The sequence below is a fragment of the Ascaphus truei genome, chromosome 3 (assembly GCF_040206685.1).
Source record: "Ascaphus truei isolate aAscTru1 chromosome 3, aAscTru1.hap1, whole genome shotgun sequence".
Lineage (NCBI taxonomy): Eukaryota > Metazoa > Chordata > Amphibia > Anura > Ascaphidae > Ascaphus > Ascaphus truei.
Window position 1 is genome coordinate 114309710 of NC_134485.1, and position 26866 is coordinate 114336575.

At 41.7% G+C, this 26866-nt stretch overlaps 1 protein-coding gene and 1 long non-coding RNA gene across 2 annotated transcripts in view; both read left to right on the top strand.

Moving 5' to 3' along the window:
* The window catches only part of PTCHD1 (patched domain containing 1), a 256961-nt gene that overhangs the window by 149733 nt on the left and 80362 nt on the right, over positions 1–26866 (top strand). The gene's annotated exons all lie outside the window — the stretch shown is intronic.
* LOC142489130 (uncharacterized) lies at positions 3101–10015 on the top strand. The gene is made up of 3 exons (XR_012799805.1): positions 3101–6554; positions 6819–6889; positions 8381–10015. It is a non-coding gene; the product is annotated as an uncharacterized LOC142489130 (long non-coding RNA).

The window sequence follows — 26866 nt, forward strand, 5'->3', positions numbered from 1 at the left end:
TGGCTTGTGGTAATTATTTTATGATATACTGTACTGATGCAGCGGCCGTTATTTGAACATATCACGGCGGCGCCAATTTTGAGTTCTCTGCTGTTCCCCATGCAACATGAACGCGGCCAATCGCCCCAGGCACCCGCGCTTATCGCGGATGTTTTGTTTGAATTTCATGGATTCTGTTTCTTCGTTTGCGATAAAATGGATGAATTGTAATGTGTACAGTACTGTGCTACTGTGTCAATTTCATGTTTTTAAAAGCCAGAACACTCAAATTTGTTTTTCTGCACTCTCCACGCTCGCATTTTAGTGCGGGAAGGCTGGAATTCATCCCGCGGTTTCAAATCAGGATTCCGATGTACATGACGCGTGAAGTGTTCGAATAACGGCCGCTGCATCAGTATACTGTACATGTCAAAAATAAATCTGCCCAATCTTACGTTTAATGTGGACGTAAGAGAAAGGAAAAGTACATTTTGTAGTGGACTGGTCACTGGAGTTAAATGTTCATTATAGCCCCCAGGAAGTGAGGTGTATGTTGTTTAGATTGAGGTAGTGTCACGGTAGACCTGGACTCTTAACACATTTATATTTCTGGGATCAGTCAATAGGCAAAACAAGGCAGTGAAATAAAATTGGGTTTATTTGGATAAAACCTTGGAAATACAACAAAACACAAAATACAGAAATATGCACACTTACTGGGCTCTGGGGTATGAGATCTAGCCTTTCCTAGGTGCATGGCACCCACTTGCAAGGGCTTACCCTGACTGATCGGAACCTTGTTCCAGATGTCCTGAACTGAGATTCAGCAGAAACTCCTGACCAGGACCTAGTCCCAATACTCATGGAACTGTATTCGTCAGGAATCCGTGACCGCGACCGCTAAGTTCTCAGATGAGGACTTGGTCCTCGCGTCTGACTTAATCTCTACAGGGCAGACTTTCCTAGCTTCAAAATGAAGCCGGTTGCTATGTTATTGGAGACAGAGCAACTTTGAAAAGCCCGCTCTAGCTTCATCGACTCAAGCCACAAAATCGTTTGGTTCTGTGACTGTGGCTTCTCCTTACATACCCTCCGCTGAGCTATGTTCAGTATGGAGGAAGGAGGAGCGTCCAGTCAGAGCATGGGAATTCCTACCCGCCAGCCAATAGAAACAGGGTCTCGTCTCTGGGCTGACGTTAGAGGAGGAGGCCATCTCCGATAGCTGGGTGGGCAGGATATATGAATTAGCCAATGGGGAAAGCACCTATGCTCACCATCTTTCCCCAGCTAACCCAATGCCACCCACTGGGCAGGCTCCACCATGTCTGGCAGACACAAGAATTGTCCCCACAGGGTACCCTTTATTCTCCAGGCTTGGCAATTCACCCTTCCTCGCCCACCAAATGATCTTCTCACCTCGGGATATCCTCTCCTCTTTGAACTACTGACTCTATGCTGATGCCCTGGCTGACTGTATAGAGCCTTAGAGTAATTGTATAACATCTTATAACGTACACTTTAATAAAGAATATACAGATGGAGCGGCCGTTCTGAAAACATTTCACGGTTTGTATGCCTAGGCATACCCTGGTCATGCTGTGTGATTTAATCAAACTTTCCCGCGTTAAGACGCGTGTTTACTAGTGTTTTTATTGAGTGCAGAAATTAAATTTTAGCGTTGTCTGCAATTCCGCCGATAAACTCAAGTGGGCGATCGTGAGTTGTTGTCTTAAAAATCTAATTGCAATTCAACCTGTCTTTTATTGCCGTACAGTTCTTTAAGTGTGTGTGTGTAATTGTAATTTGAAGATTAACATTACGAGTTCATACGGTATACTGTACATGGGAAATAAGTCCTTTCTGAGGCAAATTGGAACCTTGTTGAAAACGCATACAGTACTTTATGCGTGTCATCACATTTCTGCGCACGCATGTACTGTATGTTTAATTGGAACCTGATTGAAATGCATATGAGTTATCACATTTCTGTGCATGCGTGTACAGTATGTCTAATTGGAACCTGATTGAAAAGCATATGCATGTCATCACATTTCTGCGCATGCGTGTATCTAGATAGTAAAAAACACTTTTGTTTTCTAGATTTATATATTATTTTGTACATACTGTACAGTACTGTATTCTGTACAGTTTATCAAAGACACATTTTTATATACTGAAATGCACAAATAACTTTATGTATAGTACTACTGTAAGTGTGTAGACAGTAAAAACATGAGCACACAAAAAGTATATTTAAAGAATGAAAAGTTTTATTTGTACAGGATAATAAAGGAAATGGGAATAATACAAAAATACAACGTCGTCTTCTTCTGAATGTAAAATATTTATTCTGCGTGTCATCACATTTCTATGCATGCGTGTATGTCTAATTGGAACCTGATTGAAACGCATATGCGTATCATCACATTTCTGCGCATGCATGTATGCCAATTTGGAACTTTGTTGAAATGCATATGCGTGTCATTACATTTCTGCGCATGCATGTAATTTATGTTCCTAATTGAATTACTTTACAGTAAGTATGGTGCATTTCTCAAGGAGTCGCTATATACAACTGTATCTGCTAGACAGTAGTACAGTACTGCTTTTGGTGTACTGTATTTAGATAGTAAAAACCACTTTTATTTTCTAGATTTATATATTATTTTGTACATACAGTACAGTATTGTATTCTGTACAGTTTATCAATGACACATTTTTAAATACTGTATTGAAATGTCCAAAGAACTTTAGGTATAGTACTACTATAAGGGTATAGACAGTTAAAACATGAACACCCAAAAAGTATATTTAAAGAACGAAAAGTTTTATGTGTACAGGATAATAAAGGAAAAATGAATAATACAAAAATACAACGTCGCATCTTCATCAAAATTTACACTCTTGTCTTTTTCTTCTTTGTAATGGCTACTGCTTCTTGGACATTTAGGTATGGAAAGAAAGAGACAATATTCTATATTATCAATCGCGCCGTACATTATAGTTAAAATATGCCTGCATCTTCTATCAAGTTTACAGCATGATCTACTATATGCCAAGAGTCACTGATTTATTGTAATTGGCTACTCATACAGCACTTATTCAACCAGTGTGTATTATTGCTGCTGCTACAGTATACTGTGTCACACTTTCAAGTTAGTATTGCCACAACAATGTTACATTCTATTAGGAAAAATGTTACTGTGTATCGTCAGCTAAAAGGAGCTCTAATCAAATTGTATCCAACAAAATGATGCATGCTAACAATAAGCATTACGTTTTGCTAGAGGTTTACATTAGGTTTTGGTGGGTTTGGTGGAAAGGGAATTGGCATGCATGGATTGGAGCATTTCCTGCTCCAAGGTGGGGGGGATTTCCTGCACGTTGTCTTCGCCCAGCTCCAGACAGACATGCACATGCAAAACAGAAATAGAAAAAGATTATTATACCATGACACCAGTACAGTCCATTATTATATTGTATCTTCTGATGTTTTGGGGGGTTGGAGTAGACTAAGCATGCATGACATAGGATACAGCACTTTACATTAGAACTAGAGGTTTACATTAGGTTTTGGGGGGTTTGGGAATAAGGGAATTGGCATGTATGGATTGGAGCACTGTGTCTTACCTGGAAGTATTGCTGGGAGCATTTTCTGCACTAAGGGGAGTATTGCCTGCAGGTTGTCTTCGCCCAGCTCCACACATGCAAAATAGAAAAAAAACATTAAACAATGAAACAATTTAAAACAATCAGCTATCTTATTACAGTATATAGATTAAAAACATTGGCGGCACATCGTTATTTTTAAATAAATTTCGAACTACAGCAGTCGTCAAACAAGTCGATGGAGCTCCAGGGAAGAGCCCTTGTATGCCTCAAAAGGCCATTGATGCTGTCTCCCATGGTTCTCGCAACAAGATTGGTAACATTAAAATAGTGCTTCACTTCTTCCATAATTGTGTTCCTTAAATTTGCAGGAAGAGCCTTCTTGTCTTTATTGCCGTAATAATTGACATTATGGGTCCATTCACTGTACAAAAGTGACGTGGTGTTTAAAGATGAACTGGGCATATTTCTGAGGTAGACCACTACATCTGATCTTGTATTTCTCCCGGATGCTCTGCGGCAGTTCTCTCAACATGATGTCGGGGAGCTGTACAATCCTGGGTGCTGGAGCAGGTGTGCTTCTGGCAGCGGGTGGGGGTAGATGGTCTGGGAAGATCCTTTCCTCCTGTCGTGGCCTTACTGGGGTTGTCATCTCCTCCACAGAAGGATATACGTATATTCTGAAGACGGAGGTGGTGAGTGTGGGGGGGCCCATGGTGTGCTTGTTGTTGGCACCATGAAGGTCAATCCCAGAGATTGAGAGGGTGCACGGGGGGTGGTATGCGGTTCCTCCATGGGAGAATAAGGTGCCTCCAGGCAACCCCCTGCTCCTGCATCGGACATACAGGAGTAGGGACTCCAAGCAGAAGAATAGAGCCCCACAATGTTCCTCTCAATGTTATCCAGATGATCCAAAAGATGATCCATTTTGGCCTCCATTCAGTCCTTGTATTGCTCTGTTGAGTTGTCAGTGATGTCGACATCACTGAAAACATTCAGCATGCGGGCGAGCGAGCTGGATCTGGTGCAAGGAGTGCTGTTGTAACCAGGACGAACATCTGTGTGGCTGGGTCATGGAGGAGGTGAGCTGGGGGCTTCAGGACGAACATCTGCGTGGCTGGGTCCTGGACGAGGTGAGCTGGGGGCTTCAGGACAAACATCTGCATGGCTGGGTCCTGGAGGAAGTGAGCTGGGGACTTCAGGACAAACATCTGCGTGGCTGGGTCCTGGAGGAGGTGAGCTGGGGGCTTCAGGATGAACATTGGTGGACAAAGGGTCAGAGTGTGCGGATGTTTTGGAATCGGTGGTGGTGAGCAATGGAAGTGAAAAGTCCAGAATGTCCAATTCGGCTTTGGTGGTTGTGGGAGCACTTCTGGGGCCCGATCAAACAGGTTTTGTGAAGTTGACGTTGGCCATTTTCTTCCTCACATAATAAGAACCAGGATTCTTTGCCATGGGAGCCTTCAGAACGTTTTCTTATTCTCCTTTAGCATTGGCTTTGGGTTGGAAATAGCTTCCGCCTTGCGCTTTCTCGTGATCGCACAGCAGAAGAAAGCAGGTTCCTGCGTCCGTAGAATCGTGGATGATTCATGGAAGCACATGGAAGAATGCAGAATGCAGAATCTGTACAAGACCTCGTTCATATAGAGATCAGCATGTGGGTACTATGCAATTTGTGTCCCCTTTTATGCACATTTCAATTTTTTGGCGGGCATGGACATGAGCTTCAGGTGTTATAAGTGGGCGTACGGTGCTTAACCTGTCGAGCGAAGTCGATCTCATTGTATAAATACACCATTAATTCTGTTGATTCAATGGACATTTAATATACATCGAATACACATCGAATATACATTCCTCTGTGCTTGATTTCTTTCCTAAAGCAGCGATGCTGAGGAAATTTGTTTCAAAGGATCTCAGCATGAGAATACAGAACATGTACAAGAAAAGACACGGAATTTTACAGATCCAACGCTGGTTATGTACTTCGGGCCTCATTTTAGCAAAAAGCACTGTAAGCTATCATGCCCATGGTAAGGCAAAAGGTGTAAAGCGGAGTCCCACAGTCACAACAGAGTAAGTATTTTTGTTTTCATTACTGTATGTAATTATTGTATTACTTGTATAAGCTTCTTACCTATCAAAATGCATTTGTGTGTTTACTTTTTACCCTTGCAGTTTTTGTAGAATGCTGTATATAGTACTTAATATATACGGACCTTCAACTCTTCCAGCAAGGGCATTATTGGCCAGTATTGCCCTGTTCTCAGGGATTATTACTATTATAGGTTAAATGTAGGCTTTTTTTGATAAAATAGACAGTTTTGTATAAATATATAAATCGGATCTAGGCTGATTCACTAAATAAAAGCCAAATAAAAATTACCTTAGCAGAAGCTATATAAGTTGTGGAAGAAATATTACTTTTTTGCAAGTAACAAAGTTACTATTTGAGACTCGCGAGCTTCTGACAGCACTACTGTAACAGCTGTGAGAGAGAGCCTGCATACAGTATGCTGCCATGCTGTGTGAGAGGAGAAGTATTTACTGTTAGCATTTTTAAAAAAAAATTATTTCAAATTTTCAGCGTGCTCCCACTGCATCTTTGAAAGGTGAATTGGCAAGTCGCTAAAAATTCCAGGCATTACTGAATGAATAATGCCCTGAATTCTAATTCTAGAGCAGGGATTTCAATAATGCCTGGAATTTTAGAGCTTTAGCCTATAATGTACAGTATGTCATGTATTTGTGTTGACTTAATTTTGGCCCTACTATAACAAATTGGTCTTTTTTCCTTTACACTGTAGGGCGACAAAGCATCTGGTGGATGAAATCAGCGAGGCAAATGATGAGCGCTGTGCAGCAACAGTCAAGATTGTTCTAGAGAAAGGTCCCAGTATCACAGCATCTGAGACCAGCATCAGGTTCATGAGGCGCCAATTGGGATGGAAATATGGATGTGTAAAGTAAGTGTTTTACTGTAACATAGTACAGTACTGTACAGTATATTGTATATAGTACTAAATAAAGTACAATATACAGTTGTATTACCCCCAGCATATAGTACAGTATAGTAATAAAGGTCTGTATATTGCAATAGTACTGTATGCAGAGTGCTGTGCCATAGTTAGGACATAACAAATAAAGTGTTGTACAGTAAACTACTGTACTGTACATTAGGTAAAAGTGGGATTTTACTGTACCTGTCAAATTATTTCTTCTCATTACAGAGCGTATCCAATGATAAGGGATGTCAACAAGGTGAAGAGAGTGGAGCAAGCACGGGCATGGATCGAAAGTGGTGAGACTTTTCAGGATGTCATCTTTTCTGACAAGACAACTGTAGCTAGTTATCTAGTTACATAGTAGATGAGGTTGAAAAAAGACTTCCGTCCATCAAGTTCAACCTATGCTAAATTTAGACAATAGATACTTAATCCTATATCTATACTTACTTATTGATCCAGAGGAAGGCAAACAAAAAAAACCATTAAGGGGAAAAATTAATTCCTTCCTGACTCCAAGATTTGGCAATCAGATTAATCCCTGGATCAACATCCTTCCCATGTAAACTTATTTGGTATATCCCTGTATACCTTTCCCATCTAAAAAGATGTCCAACCTTTTTTTGAACAAATCTATTGTATCTGCCATCACAGTCTCCATGGGTAATGAATTCCACATTTTAACTACCCTTATTGTAAAGAACCCTTTCCTTTGTTGCTGGTGAAATTTCCTTTCCTCCAATCTTAAGGGATGGCCCTGAGTCCTTTGTACTGCCCGTGGGATGAATAGTTCTTTTGAAAGCTCCTTGTATTGTCCCCGAATATATTTGTATATAGTTATCATATCCCCTCTTAGACGCCTCTTTTCTAATGTAAATAAATCTAATTTAGATAGCCTCTCCTCATAAGTTAGATTATCCATCCCCTTTATTAATTTAGTGGCTCTTCTCTGCACTCTCACTAGTTCCATAATGTCTTTTCTAAGGATTGGTGCCCAAAATTGTACTCCATATTCAAGGTGTGGTCTTACTAATGCTTTGTAAAGGGGCATAATTATGTTGACTTCCCTTCCATCCATTGCCCGTTTGATGCAAGATAAGATTTTGTTTGCCTTTGCAGCTACTGCATGACATTGGGCACTATTGCTAAGCCTGCTGTCTACAAGCACTCTTAAAACCTTCTCCATCAAGGATTCCCCCCAATATATCTCCATTTAATTTGTAAGTCGCCTTTTTATTCTTGCATCCCAAATGCATAACCTTACATTTATCTGTATTAAACCTCATCTGCCATTTACCTGCCCACGTTTCCAGTCTCTCCAAGTCCTTCTGAAGAGAAATTACATCCTGCTCTGATTCTATTACCTTTCACAATTTAGTATCATCAGCAAAGATGGAGACTTTGCTCTCGATCCCAACCTCAAGGTCATTAATAAACAAGTTAAAAAGCAGGAGTCCCAGTACCGATCCCTGAGGTACTCCACTCACGACTTTAGCCCAACCTGAAAAAGTTCCATTTATGACAACCCTCTGTTGTCTGTCCTTTAACCAGTTTTCAATCCAGGTGCATATATTATTACTGAGTCCAATTTGCTTTATTTTGTACACCAACCTCTTGTGTGAAACCGTATCAAAAGCCTTTGAAAAATCTAAGTAGATCACATCAACTGCATTACCCTGGTCTAAATTCCTACTTACCTCCTCAAAGAAACAAATAAGGTTAGTTTGGCAAGATCTATCCTTCATAAATCCATGGTGACTATTACTAATAATTTTGTTTTCCATTAGGTATGCCTGAATATTATCCCGTATTAAACCTTCAAGTAGTTTCCCCACTATTGAAGTCAGGCTTACAGGTCTGTAATTTCCCGGTTGTGATCTAGCTTTTGAGAGATTTTCAACTTTTGCATTCCACAAAAAGGACTCCTATCTATGAAGCCACGGCCCAAGCACCCACTGAAGATGCATGTGTGGGGTGCGATCTCTAGACATGGACAATGATGCATAATCATCTTTGACGGTAAAATAATGCACAAAGTCACATGCTGTAGCGCTATGCAGTGTACAACTGTAGTGTATTTTGTACCCTAATGTTAAATTATTCTTCTATTGTTCCAGGATTCATGGATAAAGTATTTTTTCAAGAACAAATAGTCACCCAGATTGTTGAAAATATTAGGCATGTTTTCCCATCTCGTGGTCACTGTTTCTTCCCGGAGAATGACCCTAAACATACCGCCTCTTCTACCTATATTCTTGTGAGTGGTATCAACTAGGTTAAGACGCCACTGGAGTAAGTTCTCCAGTGTACTGTACAGTAACTGATTCTCATTGTTTTAAACTGTTATATCTCTGCAACTAATTTGGCTTTTTCCCCCAATCCCAGATCACCAGATTTGAATCCCATCGAACTGTTGTGACATGAGCTGAAGGATTATATAAGAAGAGGTTGTTAAACCATCCAAAAAGGAGGAATTAACACAAGGAATAATAAGTTTCTGGAGCGACATACTCACAGAACACAAATGTAATAATTATATAGACTTTATTGCCAATGTGTTGCCCATTCTTTTACATCGTAATGGAAGTGACACCGGAATGTAGTAAGGTACTTTACTGTACTGTAGGAAGGTAAATACAGGTAAAAAAAAATACAGTAGTACAAGTAAGAATGGCACTCAAAATATCCATTTTAACCATTTTAAGTCTGCGCTCACTCTCCACTTTCTATATATTATACAGTATGTACAGTACATTGGCGGCCTACCTGAGTCTAAGTCGGATAGATCCGTGGCTCTCAGATTATCCCGGTTAGGTGCGTTTTTTTGTCGTTTTCGCCCGGAGTGAACTGCGTTATTTTCGCACTCGTGATATTAGCATTTTATTCTCGCTGTCTGCAATACTGCAATGCCGTGTAAAAACTCAGGGGGGGCGTTTGCGAGCTGTTGTCTTGGAAGTCTAATACCTTCGCGGTTGAACCTACGTCAGTACACAGTCTGTGTGTGCACGTGCAGTAATTGTAAATTTGCATATTTAAAGTATACATGCATTTGCAGTGCTGTTCTGCAGTACAGTATGTCTCTGTATGTCTCATTTGAAAATTGTTGAAATGCATAGGCGTGTACTGTACTGTAACAGTGTCACATTTCGGCATATACAGCGCTCTCCCCTCGCTCAGGATAATTAACTGCACTGCAGGGTATTTCAACTTCTTATTTTCTCTACAATGCAGTACATCTCTCCCACACCATTCCTTTGAACGTGTGTCTGGTTTCAATCACATTCCTGCTTGACAGCAGGAATTCACTGCGCATGCACCTGTAACTTCGCCCACCACTGCTTGCTTGCCTGAGTGAGTGATCAAAAAAATTATTATTTTTTTTTATTGTCATTTTTTTTTCTCCACAAGCCTGCAAAAACCATCTTACTGTATTTCAATATTCAATCTGTGCTGTAGCTTTTGACTGTGACCCTGTGCATTTGACTGCACATGGTTGATTTGTGTGCTTTTTACGTACTGTATTTGGGGGTGCATTATTATGATGAACTGCCTTTTGAAATTAAAGTATGTCTTTAGCTTTGAACTTCATGAGGCTGTACCCTGTAGCCCCCACCCCCATGAACGCTAGCTCAAGGATTTGAAATTCCACAGAGTCGTTAATTTTCTGAATCTTGCTATTGTGTTCTTAATCCGTCCATAGCCAAGCTACAAAGCCTCACTGCGCCTGCGTGTAATCCGTTTTGAGATGGGAGCTACTTAGCTGCTTACTGCACATGCGTCACCCAACCCCCCCTCTTCACAGAGTCGTTAATTTTCTGAATCTTGCCATTGTGTTCATAGCCGAGCTACAAAGCCTCACTGCGCATGCGTGTAATTCTCTTTGAGACGGGAGTTTTGAGGCTTTGTTTACGGCAATGTTTTGGAAAATCCCTTCTCGAATTTGATTTGCACAGAGCATCACCTTGATATTATAATAATAATAATAGTATGTTTTTGTATAGCGCTGCTAGTTATACGTAGCGCTTTACATAGACATTTTGCAGGCACAGGTCCCTGCTGCGTGGAGCTCACAATCTATGTTTTTGGTGCCTGAGGCACAGGGAGATAAAGTAACTTGCCCAAGGTCACAAGGAGCTGACACCGGGAATTGAACCAGGCTCCCCTGCTTCAAGCTCTCAGTGCCACTCTGTCTTTTACTCACTGAGCCACTTCCTCTCATATTACGATATTCAATCTGTGCGTTTGCCTGCACATGGTTGATTTCTGTGCTTTTTATGTACTGTATTTGGGGGTTATATTTGGGGGTTTTATTGATCAAATTATTATGATGAACTGCCTTTTGAAATTACTGTACTCTACTCTAGAGTATGTAATTTCTTTGAACTGCTGCACAACTAATCCTTCATCCCTCCCCCACGCACACACAAATTCTTTTTGACAGACACCTCCACATAGTCATTAATTTTCTGAAGTTAGTCATTGTGTTTTTAATCCGTCCCTAGCCGAGCGTCAATTGCCTCACTGCACTTGCGTGTACTCTAATCCTCTTTGAGATGGGAGCTTGCTGCTTATTGCGCATGAGTCACCCAACCCCCCCTCACCCAGAGTCGTTAATTTTCTGAATCTTGCCATTGTGTTCTTAATCTGTCCATAGCCAAGCTACAAAGCCTCGCTGCGCCTGTGTGTGATCCTCTTTGAGATGGGAGCTAGCTGATTACTGCACATGACTCACACAACCCCCCCCCCCCCCCAACCCTTTGAGGCTTTGTTTACGGTAACGCTTTGGAAAATCCCTTTCCGAATTTGAAATGTAAATCTGATTTGCACAGCATTGTGAGAATTGAAAGTTAAAAAAACCATTAACTGATTCATGTTGTTTTGTCATTCATTCTTATTCATTGCTGTACTGTGGGTGTGGGGGGGGGGTGGATCTTGTCAATGATTATGATTAGCAGGAATGTAAATAAATATTTATTTTATTTTATCAGGAACCAAAAATACAAATATAAAAATAATCATGAATAATACATAATGCAGTCTTTATTAAGTTCTTCTGGCAGATTGAAATTGGATACAAATTTAGAAAACATTTGTAAAACATGGGGAAACATGAATAATGCACATTTATAAGAATATTATTTAATAATATGTACTGCAATGTATAATATCTTATACTATATTTGTGAAAGCACTGTATGCCTGTCTGCATGGCCTCTGTCCCTAGGGGAAATCTCATTGGTCCCTTGGCCCGCCCACCCCCGCACACCTCTCATTGGCCTGAGGCGGAGTGACGGGCCAAAGGACACACAGACACACAGACACACAGACACACAGGGTAGGGGGGGGTTGTGGGGCTCACAGTGTTAGCAGCACATCTCCCGGTCTCTTACCCGCCGGTCCCGGAGGCTCCGCCTCTTCCTCCCCGAACATCAGCCTGAAATCCAAGTCATCATGACCCGCGCGCACCTCCTCCTCTCCCCGTGTCCCCCCCCCGGTGCTCCGCTCAGCTCCCCCCGGTGCTCCGCTCACCTCCCCCCGGTGCTCCACTCACCTCCCCCCCGGTGCTCCGCTCACCTCCCCCCCGGTGCTCTGCTCAGCTCCCCCCCGGCACTCCTCTCAGCTCCCCCCTGGTGCTCCGCTCAGCTCCCCCCTGGTGCTCCGCTCAGCTCCCCCCCGGTGCTCCGCTCAGCTCCCCCCCGGTGCTCTGCTCAGCTCCCCCCGGTGCTCCGCTCAGCTACCCCCCAGTGCTCCGCTCACCTCCCCCCCCGGTGCTCTGCTCAGCTCCCCCCCGATGCTCCGCTCACCTCCCCCCCGTTGCTCCGCTCACCTCCCCCCTGGTGCTCCGGTCACCTCCCCCCCGGTGCTCCACTCAGCTCCCCCCCGGTGCTCCACTCAGCTCCCCCCCGGTGCTCCGCTCAGCTACCCCCCGGTGCTCCGACAGGCAGTGGGCAGGCAGCCTGCTCCTGCCACGCGGCACCTAAGATGGCAGCGCCCAGAAGGACCCCCTTCCTCCCTCGCGGACTAACTAAGATGGCGGCGGCCGTAAGGAGAGGTGACGTGTGTGTGTGTCTCTCACTGTGTGTGTGTGTGTCACTGTGTGTGTGTCACTGTGTGTGTGTGTGTGTGTGTCACTGTGTGTGTGTGTGTGTGTGTGTGTGTGTGTGTGTGTGTGTGTGTGTGTGTGTGTGTGTGTGTGTTTGACACTGTGTGTGTGGGGGGGACACTGTGTGTGTGGGGGGGACACTGTGTGTGTGGGGGGGACACTGTGTGTGTGACAGTGTGTGTGTGTGTGTGTGTGTGTGTGTGTGTGTGTGTGTGTGTGTGTGTGTGTGTGTGTGTGTGTGTGTGTGTGTGTGTGTGTGTGTGTGTGTGTGTGTGTGTGTGTGTGTGTGTGTGTGTGACACTGTGTGTGTGTGTGTGTGTGTGACACTGTGTGTGTGTGTGTGTGTGTGTGTGTGACACTGTGTGTGTGTGTGACAATGTGTGTGTGTTTGGGACACTGTGTGTGTGTGTTACACTGTGTGTGTGTGTGACACTGTGTGTGTGTGTGACACTGTGTGTGTGTGTGTGTGTGTGACACTGTGTGTGTGTGGGACACTGTGTGTGTGTTACACTGTGTGTGTGTGTGTGTGTGTGTGTGTGTGTGTGTGTGTGTGTGTGTGTGTGTGTGTGTGTGTGTGTGTGTGTGTGACACTGTGTGTGTGACACTGTGTGAGTGTATGTGCCCCCCCTCCTGTCCACTGCCCCCCCTCCTGTCCACTGCCCCCCCTCCTGTCCACTGTCCCCCCTTCCGTCCACTGCCCCCCCTTCCATCCACTGCCCCCCCCCTCCCGTCCACTGTCCCCCCCCCTCCCATACAATGTCCCCCCCCCTCCCATACACTGTCCCCCCCCTCCCGTCCACTGTCCCCCCCCTCCCGTCCACTGCCCCCCCTCCCATCCACTGCCCCCCCCTCCCGTCCACTGTCCCCCCCTCCCATCCACTGTCCCCCCCATCCCGTCCACTGTCCCCCCCTCCCATCCACTGTCCCCCCCCTCCCATCCACTGTCCCCCCCTCCCATCCACTGTCCCCCCTCCTCCTGTCCACTGTCCCCCCCTCCTCCTGTCCACTGTCCCCCCCTCCTCCTGTCCACTGTCCCTCCCCCCTCCCCTCCTCCTGGCCACTGTCCCTCCCCCCTCCCCTCCTCCTGGCCACCCCCCTCCCCCCTTCCCCCCTTCCCCTCCACTGTCCCTCCCCCCTCCCCTCCACTGTCCCTCCCCCCCTCCCCTCCACTGTCCCCCCCCTCCCCTCCACTGTCCCTCCCCCCTCTCCTCCACTGTCCCTCCCCCCTCCTCTCCTCCTGTCCACTGTCCCTCCCCCCATCCCCTCCTCCCCTCCACTGTCCCTTCCCCTCCCCTCCTCCCCTCCACTGTCCCTCCACCCCCTCCCCTCCTCCTGTCTACTGTCCCTCCTCCCTCCCCTCCAGTGTCCCTCCCCCCTCCCCTCCACTGTCCCTCCTCCCTCCCCTCCTCCTGTCCACTGTCCCTCCCCCCTCCCCTCCTCCTGTCCACTGTCCCTCCCCCCTCCCCTCCTCCTGTCCACTGTCCCTCCCCAAGTCTGGCGATCTGTCATTGGAAAAAAAGGACAATTAGTTTAAGAGATACAGTACACAGTAAAAACCGTGGGAAAAAAATTACTCCGCTGGTGTCTTCACCCAGTTGATACCGCGCTCAAGGATATGCGTTGTTGACGCGGTGTGCTTCGGATCGTTGTCCTGGTAGAAGCGGTGATCATTGGGGAACTCGCGTGTGATTTATTGCACTTTCTCAGGGACAATGTTGTCTTTGAAGAAAGCTTTATTCATGATTCCTATAGCAAGAAAAGAAAAGTGCTCAAAAAACTGCACAATAGTACAGTACAGTGCATACAGTAAGGCTACACTATTAAAGTACAGTGCATAAGGCTACATTATATTTGATATATTTTACCTTCAACGATGACAATGCATCCTGGTCCACGCCTAAAGTTGGCACCCCACACATGCAGCTTCACGGGGTGTTTTGGCCGCGGCTTCAAAGATATGCGGCCATTTTTGTGGAATGTAAATCTTGCAAATCTCTCCAGCGACACAGTAGACTCGTCAGTGAAGATGCAATCCTGGAAAGTTTCCCCACTGTCGATCCATGCCTGGGCCTGGACCACTCTTTTGATTTTGTTTGCGTCCCTTATCATGGGGAACGCTCTGTAATGACAAGGAATAAATAATTTTAGCGTTACAGTACAGTTTCCTAAACAACACTTTTACCTCCTGTACTGTCCAGTACTAACCTCACATGTCCATATTTCCATCCAATGCTGCGTCTCATCTCCTTTATGCTGGTCTCGAATACAGTGAGATTGTGTTTTTCCTGCAGAGTGTATTTGACCCTTAATGCACTCTTCTCATCATTCTCCTCACTTATTTTGTCCACCAGAAGAGTTGTCTCCCTACAATGTAAAGAAAAACTATCCGGTAAGTAAAAATATTAGAGACAGTAGATCAACAGGATACAATATATTGTTCTATTAATATGCAGCAATATAAAAAAAATATATATACTGTTGTAATATAAATATAAATATACAAAATATATATACTGTTGTAATATAAATATAAATATACAAAATATATATACTGTTGTAATATAAATATAAATAATATATACTGTTGTAATCTAAATATACAAAATATATATAGTGTTGTAATATAAATCAACAGAAATAACAAAAATATTAGATACAGTACTGTAGATGTACAGTACATTTTTTTATATATTTTTTTTTTAAAGTTTTATAAATATACTTACGCGTTAGTTACCCTTGGTGCCCTTTTGCGTTCTCTGTTTTTTCCGTGTGCATGATAGCTCACGGTGGTTGCTGGCGAAATGAGGCCAGAAATAGCTAACCAGCGTTGGATAGCAGCAATTCGGTGTCCGCTCGTGTACATCTCCTTAATTAGCATGCTGAGATCCTTGGAAATCTTTTTAACAGCCATTGCTGCGAGTAGATACTGACGCTGTCATGCGCTTCTGTGTATAAAGGCAGATGCACCCTCAGGGTGTCTCCAGGCAATGTAGCTATGTGGGAGGGAGCTGTGCGTGGCCACTGAATTGACCTGTGCAGGGGGATGTCCTCTTACCTCTCCTGCACCGTTGGTCTGGGACCTGCTCTCCTCCCCAGCTACTGCGTGCCGCCGTCGGTGAAAGTCAGGAACGAAGAGGTGAAACGGCGCTACTGCGCATGCCTGAAGAAATGAAGCTCCCTGATGTTCTTCTGAAAAACTTTATTGACCACAACACAAGGGCTACACCGCAATCTCCCCCTCTACGCGTTTCACCCTTACAGATAGGGCTTCGTCTTGGAGTGGGGAGAAGCGGTGACTGCCAGATTATATACACTCAAAAAGCCCGCGAAAATCAATTAAAAATTTAACCTGTTCATTCCCATTGCCCGTGTAGTTATTGCTTTCCTGTGTCATGCTGATATATTAAACCTATGAATGTTGTATGTATCTTACATATATGTGTATGTGTATCATGCACATATGTATACACTTAGGATATAGCATCAGGCAATGTATTGACAGTAAATCAATGTTATTTAAAAAGCTCGTCTCATCACTGCAAAGATGTGATTGGTTCCTTATGTCTATGCTTAATAACTAGAACACAGTTTCAAATGCATAATGACTCTTATGCAGATACAACATCATATATTAAACAAATCTAATTGCTATTGAATGATACTGTGTAAAATTAATTAAAAGAACTGTGGGACGTAGATCTACACAGTGAGCCGGGGGATTTGGATGCAAATCTCGCGAGACGGAGTGACGTCACCACGCCATCACGTGCTGCCGGACGGCCACGGAGGAGGCAAGCAGTCAGAGGAGCGGGGAAGTCTGCAGATGATTGGGACTGACACTAATAGAAGGGGAATCAATACTCTGTACCCCTGAAGGAGCGTGAGTACCACTGGCACATCAGGTGCAGTTTAAGAGACGCACGGCCCCCTACGACGGGTCTCAAAACACCGGAACTAATACCCTGCCCTTAAAGGCTGTGGACAGTATTTAGAGTGCACTGCAAAAGTGTCTCTCTACCTCTGGCAGCCGGCCATAACATCACAAGTGGTTACTAGGACATTGTATAGGGAACCTACATAGACTGTTTATAGATCCACGGATACCCACCCTTGATGAGTGTGAGATGCTCTAAATTCTCAAAAGTTTTTATGATAACTCACAAAGTGTGAGTATTTTACTTATTGTCATTTTTATTAATTTTACAATAAACTGTGTTACACTATGTGTGTGTCCCACTTCTCTTCCTACATGTGACACTACGCACGAGGATACGCTTCCTGCGGATGAGATGCTGCTGGATGTTCCAGATTCTTCATAATTGTTCCAGATCCCAGAGTGGATACAAGGCCTGATTATATCTTACACACTGTAAGTGCATATCTTACCCTCTGGCGGTGAAATTGTTAGAACGTATTACCCTATGTTTGTTTTTCTTGTCTCCACTTGCGCCTAGGTCATTCTTGTTGGGATATATTATATATATATATATATATATATATATATATATATATATATAAAAAGAGGAAAGGAGGGCGCAACCTATATACAGTGTTTACAAATAATAAACACACGTGGATACAAACTTTGAATGTCCAGTAATAAAGGGGGGACTGGAAACCTAAAATGAAGAAAGAAGAGGCAATGTGGTGAAGTACGTATAATTAAGGTTTCCACAATGCAAGCACTGATCCTCTTACAAAGTGGTAGATAAAACAAGCATGTCGGTATAAATCTTTCACAGCAGCACAGGCAGTAGAACACCCAGGGAAGCATAGGACGCCATCCGCTCTCAGCCTTCTGATGTTACAAAGCGACTGCAGTTTGGCTCCTTCTCCTCTCGGTCAGCTGTTCTCGCGATGTTTGCTCTGTTGTAGTCTGTTATACAAATGCTACTGGCGATCTTGTATTTCACCGACACTCCTCAATAAACGAGGAACAATAAAACTTCGTATGAAAGTCCAAACATGCTTTTAAAAAGGCATATTATTAAGAGAGTCCGTTTGACTTTAGGAACTCTAAAAGCACACTGCTCTACGCGTTTCGTCTGGGAAGACTTTATCAAGAGATCTATTTATACCGACATGCTTGTTTTGTTTTATCTACCACTTTGTAAGTAGGATCAGTGCTTGCATTGTGGAAACCTTAATTATACGTACTTCACCATATTGGCTCTTCTTTCTTTTTATTCACAGTTTGTTATTATATATATATATATATATATATATATATATATATATATATATATATATTACTATATGCTCATTTGCATGTCTTACACAGGTCTGCAACTGCGCCTTTCACCATTATCACCCAGCACACAGCACTTCCACTGCAGCAAGGGATTCTGGGAAATGACATGCAAACAAGCACACATTACCACTTTTTGCTTCAAAACCATTCAACATGGTTTCCCTATAGGCTTAAGCTTGCTGCATGGTCACAGCTTTGAGCACAGCCAGGGTTAAGATGCATAGCCAGCAAACCCACCCACAGACAGACTGTTTCGACCTTAATGGGTCTCCTCAGTGTGGGGTTGGTTATGCCAGCTATGCAAAAAAAAAAAAAAGAAGCAAGGGACAGGATTTACCATACTCAGTTAAGTTATGGTGGGTAAAAAAAGTGATAAAAACCCTCCACAACAAAGCATATAGCAAATGGATATATTACTGTATGCTCATTTGCACGAGGAGACCCATTAAGGTTGAAACAATCTGTCTGTGGGTGGGTCTAATTATATAGTCTAATTATACTGCAAAATGCAATATCATTGATAAAATAAAATGGTTGTGATAATAGCAATGTAAAAATGTATTTGAAAATGTATATGAAAACATAGCATCATACTATATAAGGTATGGTATAAAGCTCACAATTATTCTCGCCTACTCTACTCAAGAAAAAATGTCCCTTAAAAATGTTGTTTTTTTTCGTTGGATTTCTAACTTTCTAAGTCCGATTTATAATGCGCATGCGCGTGGAACTAACTGAATTGGTCTGTTAGAGTACTGCATGGGTGATCGTGAAGTATTAATAAACAACTGTTGTAACTGTTTTGAAATGTAATAAAGAGTTAACACTCACAGAGACCCTGTTTGTATAAAAGTTTTGTATAAAGATAACAATTATTCTCTCCTCAATTAAAATTACATTGTAACTTTGAAAAATTTTCCTCGTTGGATTTGTAAATCAGATTCACAATGCGCATGCGTGTGGAAACAGAAATTGGACATTTTATAATTATTCCAATTGATTAAATATGAACAACATGCATAACAGTGTTTTCTATTAACATGGAAGTGGAATAAAAACAAGAAACTTCTCTTTGTGAAATTTTAGTACAGATTATGACATGTAATTGAATTGATCACATACAGTACTGTACAGTGCATAGTGTGTTGTTCAAAATAATAACGTGGCAAAGTTTTAAAAGCATGAAGCTGGTAATACTGACAGTATAAAAGTGAAAATAGAACAGTTTTAAAAAAACGATATTAGATTTCCATCAAACTTTATCGTTATCTATTGATGTTCGAAGTCAAAGTTTCTTTTCTGGAAAAAAAAATTACAGTGTGCTATTATTTACAGTATTGCGCATGCGTTATGTCGTGCTGTAGTGTGCATGAATACAGAACAAGCATTGACACTGTATGGGAATTCAAGTTAATACTGTGCTGTATAGTGTAATACAGTATACTGTAGTACATTATATTTACCTTCATTATAAATTTTGCCAAACGGTTGCAGGTGAGCCAATGTCATAAGTGTATTGTGCGTACAAGCTGGGGTCACTCCTGTAGTCTGCATTATAGTGTACAGCATTATACACGTAGTTGACAGGTGCCTGCTGAAACTGCTGAAACTGCTGAAACTGCTGAAACTGCTGAAACTGATAATCATGTTGGTAATCTGTCTGGTAATCTGGCTGGTAGTATGGTTGAAAATCTGGTTGTAAATCTGGCTGGAAATTTGGATCGAAATCTGGCTGGAAATCTTGCTGGTAATCTGGCAGGGCCAGGTAGCAAGGATTACGATTCACCTTTTTTCACTGACGGTCGAACCGTTATTGCAATTGTATTGGTAAGCTGGTGCTGGTACATTGCTGGATCAGGAAAGATGAATCTTAAATGGATTAAAACCGAACTTTCTCCTTTAGTAGTTGCCATGAGCAAACATACTGTCAAAATGTGGAATCACAGACCAATACCCTCTTCTATCGCCCGGAGGAGGTGCAGTGCGAAAAAAGCTTTGCTCATTACTTAATGTTTGCCTTACCAAATGCTTCCACCCACGAACCTTCAGTGAAAATTTGAAAAAATCATAGTTCGAAATGAAATATTCATATATTTCTGATAAGGTCGCCATCTTATCTTTTCCAGCATAATTGCAGAAAATATTAAATGTGCATAACTATTGTCAGGTTTGGTATACATGGAGTTGACATAGTGTCCATTCAACAATTGAGCAAGGATAAAAATGTAGAAAAAAGCCCACAGCATTGTGTTTTAGAGATTTTTATTATGAAACGCCAAAATTTGATAACGACTTCAGCGTCTTCAGCGACCAAAGTCGATTCAAAATGGGTCAAAGTAGTAGACTTAGTTTTTATATGGTTTTTAAACACCTGCAAATTGTTACAGTACAGTACTGTATAGTACTGTAATTGTATTAGCCACTGGATACTGTAGTGCAAAGGGAATTAATTTGCCATCTGGAGGATATGCGAACTGCACACAAAGAAATCAGAATCCAGGTAATTCAAATAAATCAATAACGGTAAACAAAGGTATGACTCGTGTGATTGGCAGCGTTCACAGCAGCGTTCATGGAAGAATAATGAATGAATGCCACGTGGAATACAGTAGAGTTCACGAAAGCGGCTCAGTGAAATGTTTTCCGCTGCATCTGTACTTTGGGGAACCTTATACTCAGTGGTTGACAAATCACCAAAAAATCTACTCGCCACACAAAAAAATCTACTCGCCACCTAGTACCAAACGTGTGCTGCTTGGGCCAATATTTACTCGCCATGGGGTTAAATCCACTTGCCCGAGGCGAGCAAATGTATAGGTTTGTCGAACACTGCTTATACTTATACGGGAAATGGATTGGGGATATTTGTGCTTGAAATTCAGGAGTCTGGGGGACACTGGACACTGGCTAGCCCTGGTATAATTCACTCCTTGTACTGACAAATCATGCCTGCTCACTGGGGAGAATTAAACTACTACCTGTAACTTTGGCCTCCGAACTCCTGCAAACAAAATAATTGCATTTCCACCCAAATATCCCACCTAAAACTGACACACAAGAAATCTCACAGTTCTAGGGCTAAGGGAACATGAAAACAGAAAAGAGCAATGGTCACTTTATTTTCCACATGTACTGTATTATCCCTTGTCCCTGACTTATGGAGCTACCAGGGACCCCACGGTTTCAGGGGTAACAAGAGGGCTTAACCTTTATTGTATAGCCTGGTTACCCCCTTCCGTCACAAGTAGTATCATTTTTTAATACATTTTTTATCAAGTACATTGTCTCTGCTTTCTCCAGGATTGTGATACCCTCATTCAAGAATTTTATTCTATCCTATCATCCATTGCTGTCTGTCTTAATTTTCTTTATCAATTTATACAGTATCACTCATAATATTTGTGGAGGGATGGATCTTTGAGAAATAAAGATACTACTGTTACCTCCAGTCTTTATTTACAACTTTCTATTCATGCATACATTTTATTGTAGATCATTTTCCATATTTATTAGAAACCTTCAATAAAAAACAAAACCTTATGATACCCAGGCTATGTCACAACCTTAGAAAAAAAATTAGGAGGGGAAAAAAACCCTCTTCAGTTAAAATATATATATACATTTTTTTATGAATGACTAAGACTAAGGTGTGAGTTACTGTAGTTAAAGAAAGAGCAATTAAAGAAGAACAAATGTAAATTATCTCTGGCAAAGACGTATAGAGCCATATAGGGGTGTACTTGTGATAACGTTGAGACTGGTTAGTATAAATGCATGAAGAGTGGCAATCTGAAGAATGTTGTTCTTGGAAGGAAATTAGGATGTCAATACTAATTAATTACTGCCATTTCTAGATTGCATACAGTATTAATCGTGTGGTCCCACTTAGCAATATAGGCAGATGTAATCCATGCCCATAACCATAGTGACAACACAATATATCATACATATATATATATATATATATATATATATAGCAACTGCAAATATTCCTGTATATTCATTTGCATGTCTTAGACAGGTCTGCAACACTGTCTTTCACCATTATCACCCAGCAAACAGCACTTCCACTGCAGCAAGGGATTCTGGGAAATGACATGCAAATGAGCACACAGTGCCACCTTTTATCTCATGCTCACATTACATGAGCAACCCTTAGTCAATGCATGCTGATTTAAACACTGCTTTTAAGCAAGGACTTGGGAGATGCAAAGTCAGTTAACTCACTCACAGACATGTTTCAACCTTGATGGGTATCATCAGTGTGAGGTTGGCTTGCTGACATTTGCTCAAATGAGATAAGAGTAGGTAATCACCACGACTATTAAGGTTATGGTGGGTAAAAAAAGTGACTAAAACCCTCCACAGTAAAGCATAAAGCAACTGTAAATATTACTGTATGCTCATTTGCATGTCTTAGACAGGTCTGCAACCCTGTCTTTCCCCATTATTGCCCAGCATACAGTGCTTCCACTGCAGCAAGGGATTCTGGGAAATGACATGCAAATGAGCACTCAGTGCCACCTTTTGTCTCAAGCTCGTATTACACATGCAAATCCTCAAGCCAATGCATGCTGTTTTAAACACAGCTTTTAGACAGAGGCTGGGATGAGATGCAAAGCCATTAAACCCACTCACAGACATGTTTCAACCTTGATGGGTATCATCAGTGTGAGGTTGGTTGTAATGGCTAAGCTGGTTTTGAGACTATAGACTAGGTAATCACCACAATTATATATATATATATAACAAAAATAGCTGTGTTAGTCCAGTTGCGATAGTGCAGAATAAATGAGTACTTCAGTATTAGGTGAGACCTTTTTTATTTGGACTAACAATTTATGTCATAGGACAAGCTTTCAAGAGTTCTCCTCTCTTCCTCAGGTCAGCAATACTGATTTACAAAGAAATCTACTGTATGGCTAAAACAGATCTTAGGAAAGCAGAAAAAAAACAGAGGGTGAAGAAAACCTAAAACAATTCCACGAGTCCCTGACCTCATTCCATCCATCAATTAAACTCAAAATGGATTATTCGGCAAACCTAATAAACTTTCTAGATACAACAGTAACACTGAAAAATGGAAAACTACACACATCTGTATACAAGAAACCAACAGACAGATGCAGTTACCTGCACAACTCCACTGCACAGCTTCAATCCCACTTATACAAAACAAGGTATCATACACAGCCAGGCTATACGATACTACCGCATATGCTCTGACACTGAAGACAGAAACAGACATCTCGCAACCCTGACAAATCATTTAGACAGAAGGGATACAAGCCTATGACTATTGCCAGAACAATTACATCTGCACTAAAAGCCCCGTGAGAACACCTGCTACAATAAAGACAGAAAGAACCTACCACACACATACCACTAGTGGCCACATACAACCCTACCCTAGAGAGAATACGAAAAATTATCAGAGATCTGCAACAGATGCTGGCAGAGGATGTGACATTAAATGAAATCTTCCCCAAACCTCCCATTCTGCGTTCCGGCAACCACCAAACCTCAAACAGAAATTAATCAACAGAAAACTTCATAGCGAACTTAAATACACTGATAATGGCACAAAACCGTGCAAGAACACACACTGCAAACTCTGCAAACATATATGCCAAGATCCCACAGCCAGTCACAACCATGGAACACTCAATGTTAAAGGATCATACTGCTGCACATCCAGGAATGTAGTATATATGATTCAATGTAACAAATGGCGAAACCAGCCAAAAACTTCAAGACAGAATGAATAGGCACAGACACTCTATACAACACCACAAAGAAGGAAGATACTGCTCACCAGCGGGACATAATTTCTCACAACCAGTTAATTCCATAAATGATTTAAAAATGAAAATGCTCAATGGAATGTTTAAACGCACCCAAGAACGGAAAATATTTGAACTCAGAATGATAAGACTCTTTGACACCAAAACAAGATGACTTAATGCAGATAAGGGGTTTCTAACACACTATCACAATTGTTTGTAATTATCCTGCCTGCCTCTCTGCCAATGTTCTTATCCACACCTTTCTCCCCCCCCCCCCCCCCCACCCACAGCATCCCCTTCCCCCTCCATGTTGTGTCACATTTTTATTACCCTTCCAATGTCATCAAGCATCCCTTTCTCACCCACCCTTATCTACATCTCTGGGATTTTTTTTGCTTTCCTAACCACTCTTTTAGCCATAGATTCCTTTGTAAACCAGTATTGCTGACCCGAGGAAGAGAGAAGAACTCTCGAAAGCTCGTCATACAGTATGACATAAATTGTTAGTCCAAATAAAAAAACTATGACCTAATACTGAAGTATTTATTATTTATTCTCTCTCCCTCACTCTCTTCTCTCTCTCTCGTCACTTTTCACCCACCATAACTTAACTAAGTGTGGTGAAAAGTATCCCAAGCTTCGAATTGCAAAGCCAGTAAAACCAGCCTCACACTGATGTTTACTGGCTATGCATCTTAACCCAGGCTGTGCTTTAAAGCTGTGAAATGTAGCAGACATAAGCTTATAGGGGACCATGTCATATGGTTTTGAAGAAAAAGGTGACACATTGTGTGCTCATTTGCATGTCATTTCCCAGAATACCTTGCTGCAGTGGAAACATTGCATGCTGGGTGACAATGGTGAAAGGCAGGGTTGCAGACCTGTCTAAGACATGCAAATAAGCACACAATAATATTTCCATTTGATATATATATATATATATATATATACATATAGATATATATATTCTTGGGCTCCTTTTTCTCCTGTATATATATATATATATATATATATATATATATATATATATATATATAAACGAGAAGAAAGAAAGCGCCCGATCCTGTTTCCTTTTGCTTCTCTTCATTTTTTTTGTGGAAGTGTTGTTCCCTGCGTTGCTCCAGTTTTACAGCCAGTCTTTCATAATTAAGTCTGAAGAGTTTTGTATTTAAAATACACTTCCTCTAGCAAGCGTACATGAAATATTGTGAGACATATTACAAAATGCCTTACTTAAATCTTATCAAAAAATAACTCTTAAGATTAACTGAAACAGCAGATTTTAACTGCTCTACTGTATAGTACAATGTACCATTCTATATTTCTGGTAATAAAATAGCCAAGTATTTTTGATAAAATAATGACATTTGCCATTTTGTTTAAATTGCTGGAGGCACTTGCTGCTTATTGGACGAGTATTTGCAACCATTGTGTGAGTTTATATTATTTATTGGAACATTCTAAAATAATAACTGCACAAAGCTGAAGGAACAGCTTTATTAAACAGTTTTTCTTCTCTAACATTTTTTCGTATTTCTTTCTATCCAAACGCTATTGACAAGACACTTACAGAAAGCAAAAAAAAAACATAGCTATGGGGGGTATTATTAACTTGCTTTTAAAAGCCTTAAAGTGTTCTGATATAGCGCAGAGCAGGAGTGAATATAATATACGTAATGAAAAAATTAAGAGAAAAAGTTCGTAATATAATAGAAGCTCTCCATTGCTCCTGTTCAGCACGTTTACGGGACCTGACCTCCTCTAAGATACAGGATACAGGCTTGAAGACCATCACTAATCACAATGACAGACTTCAGTGTGCCACGCATTCTTTGACTCTCTTTGACTATTGGACTTATTGACATTAACAGGTCTCTGCATTGACGGATATGTAGTCTGTTACTTGGTCAAACATTTTACGATTATATCACTGTATTTTTGTTTACCAAACATATGCTGCATTTATTAGTATGGTAGTGTTTCGTATACTGTATATACAGATCATGGTTGGTCACGCTGCCACCCCTAAATCTGATGCAGCACTTTGTTTTTGTCATTTGTGCTCATCGAGTCTCAGTAAGGAGACTTAATAGCCCATCGGGATAAAAACAGCGGGAGTCTCTGCGTCTGAATTGGACTGTCATACTCTCGCAATAACAGGATCAGATGTAATTAAGCCTGGAGGCACTAAAATTAGGATATAAGGGGCAGCGTTGTGTTCCAGCAGCTATTCCTGTGATTACAATAAGGAGATGATTCAAGACACCTAGTCCTGCAGCTATTCGTGTGATTACAATGAGGAGATGATTGAAGACACATGACACAAATTATGGGATGCACCTGGGCTATTAGTTAAATCATCTGGACTGTTATTTATTGCACTGACTATATAAAGTGGACCCTATGGTCCAGACACATGCCACTCCTTGACAAAGGCTGTTATGACAGCCAAAACGTTGGACACTTTATTTGACCTCAATAAATTATTGCATTTATAAAATCCGTGGAGCCTCTACTTTCCCTTGTTTTGTTTATCCTGTACCTGGATTGCAGTGGGACTTCCCTTATCTAGGTAGAGAGCGCCGGTAGCACCGGTATATTTATTTTGATTATTGGTGTGCAACATTTTCCAACATTACATTCTAAATAAATAAATTGTATAAGTATACAGGCATACCCCGGTTTAAGGACACTCACTTTAAGTACACTCGCGAGTAAGGACATGTCGTCCAATAGGCAAACGACAGCTCACGCATGCGCCTGTCAGCACGTCCTGAACAACAATACCGGCTCCCTACCTGTACCGAAGCTATGCGCAAGCGGGGAGACTATACAGCCTGTTACAAGTGCGTTATTTACATCAGTTATGCACGTATATGATGATTACAGTACAGTACATGCATCGATAAGTGGAAAAAAGGTAGTGCTTCACTTTAAATACATTTTCGCTTTACATACATGCTCCGGTCCCATTGCGTACGTTAATGCGGGGTATGCCTGTATGTGAATGCGTGCTGATATAGCACGGGTGTCAAAAATAAGTTAACAGAATATATCATGTAGTCTTCTGACCAATACATATTAACGCTAAATAATGTCTCACGCAGTCACTCAATAAATTAGATTTTTTTAT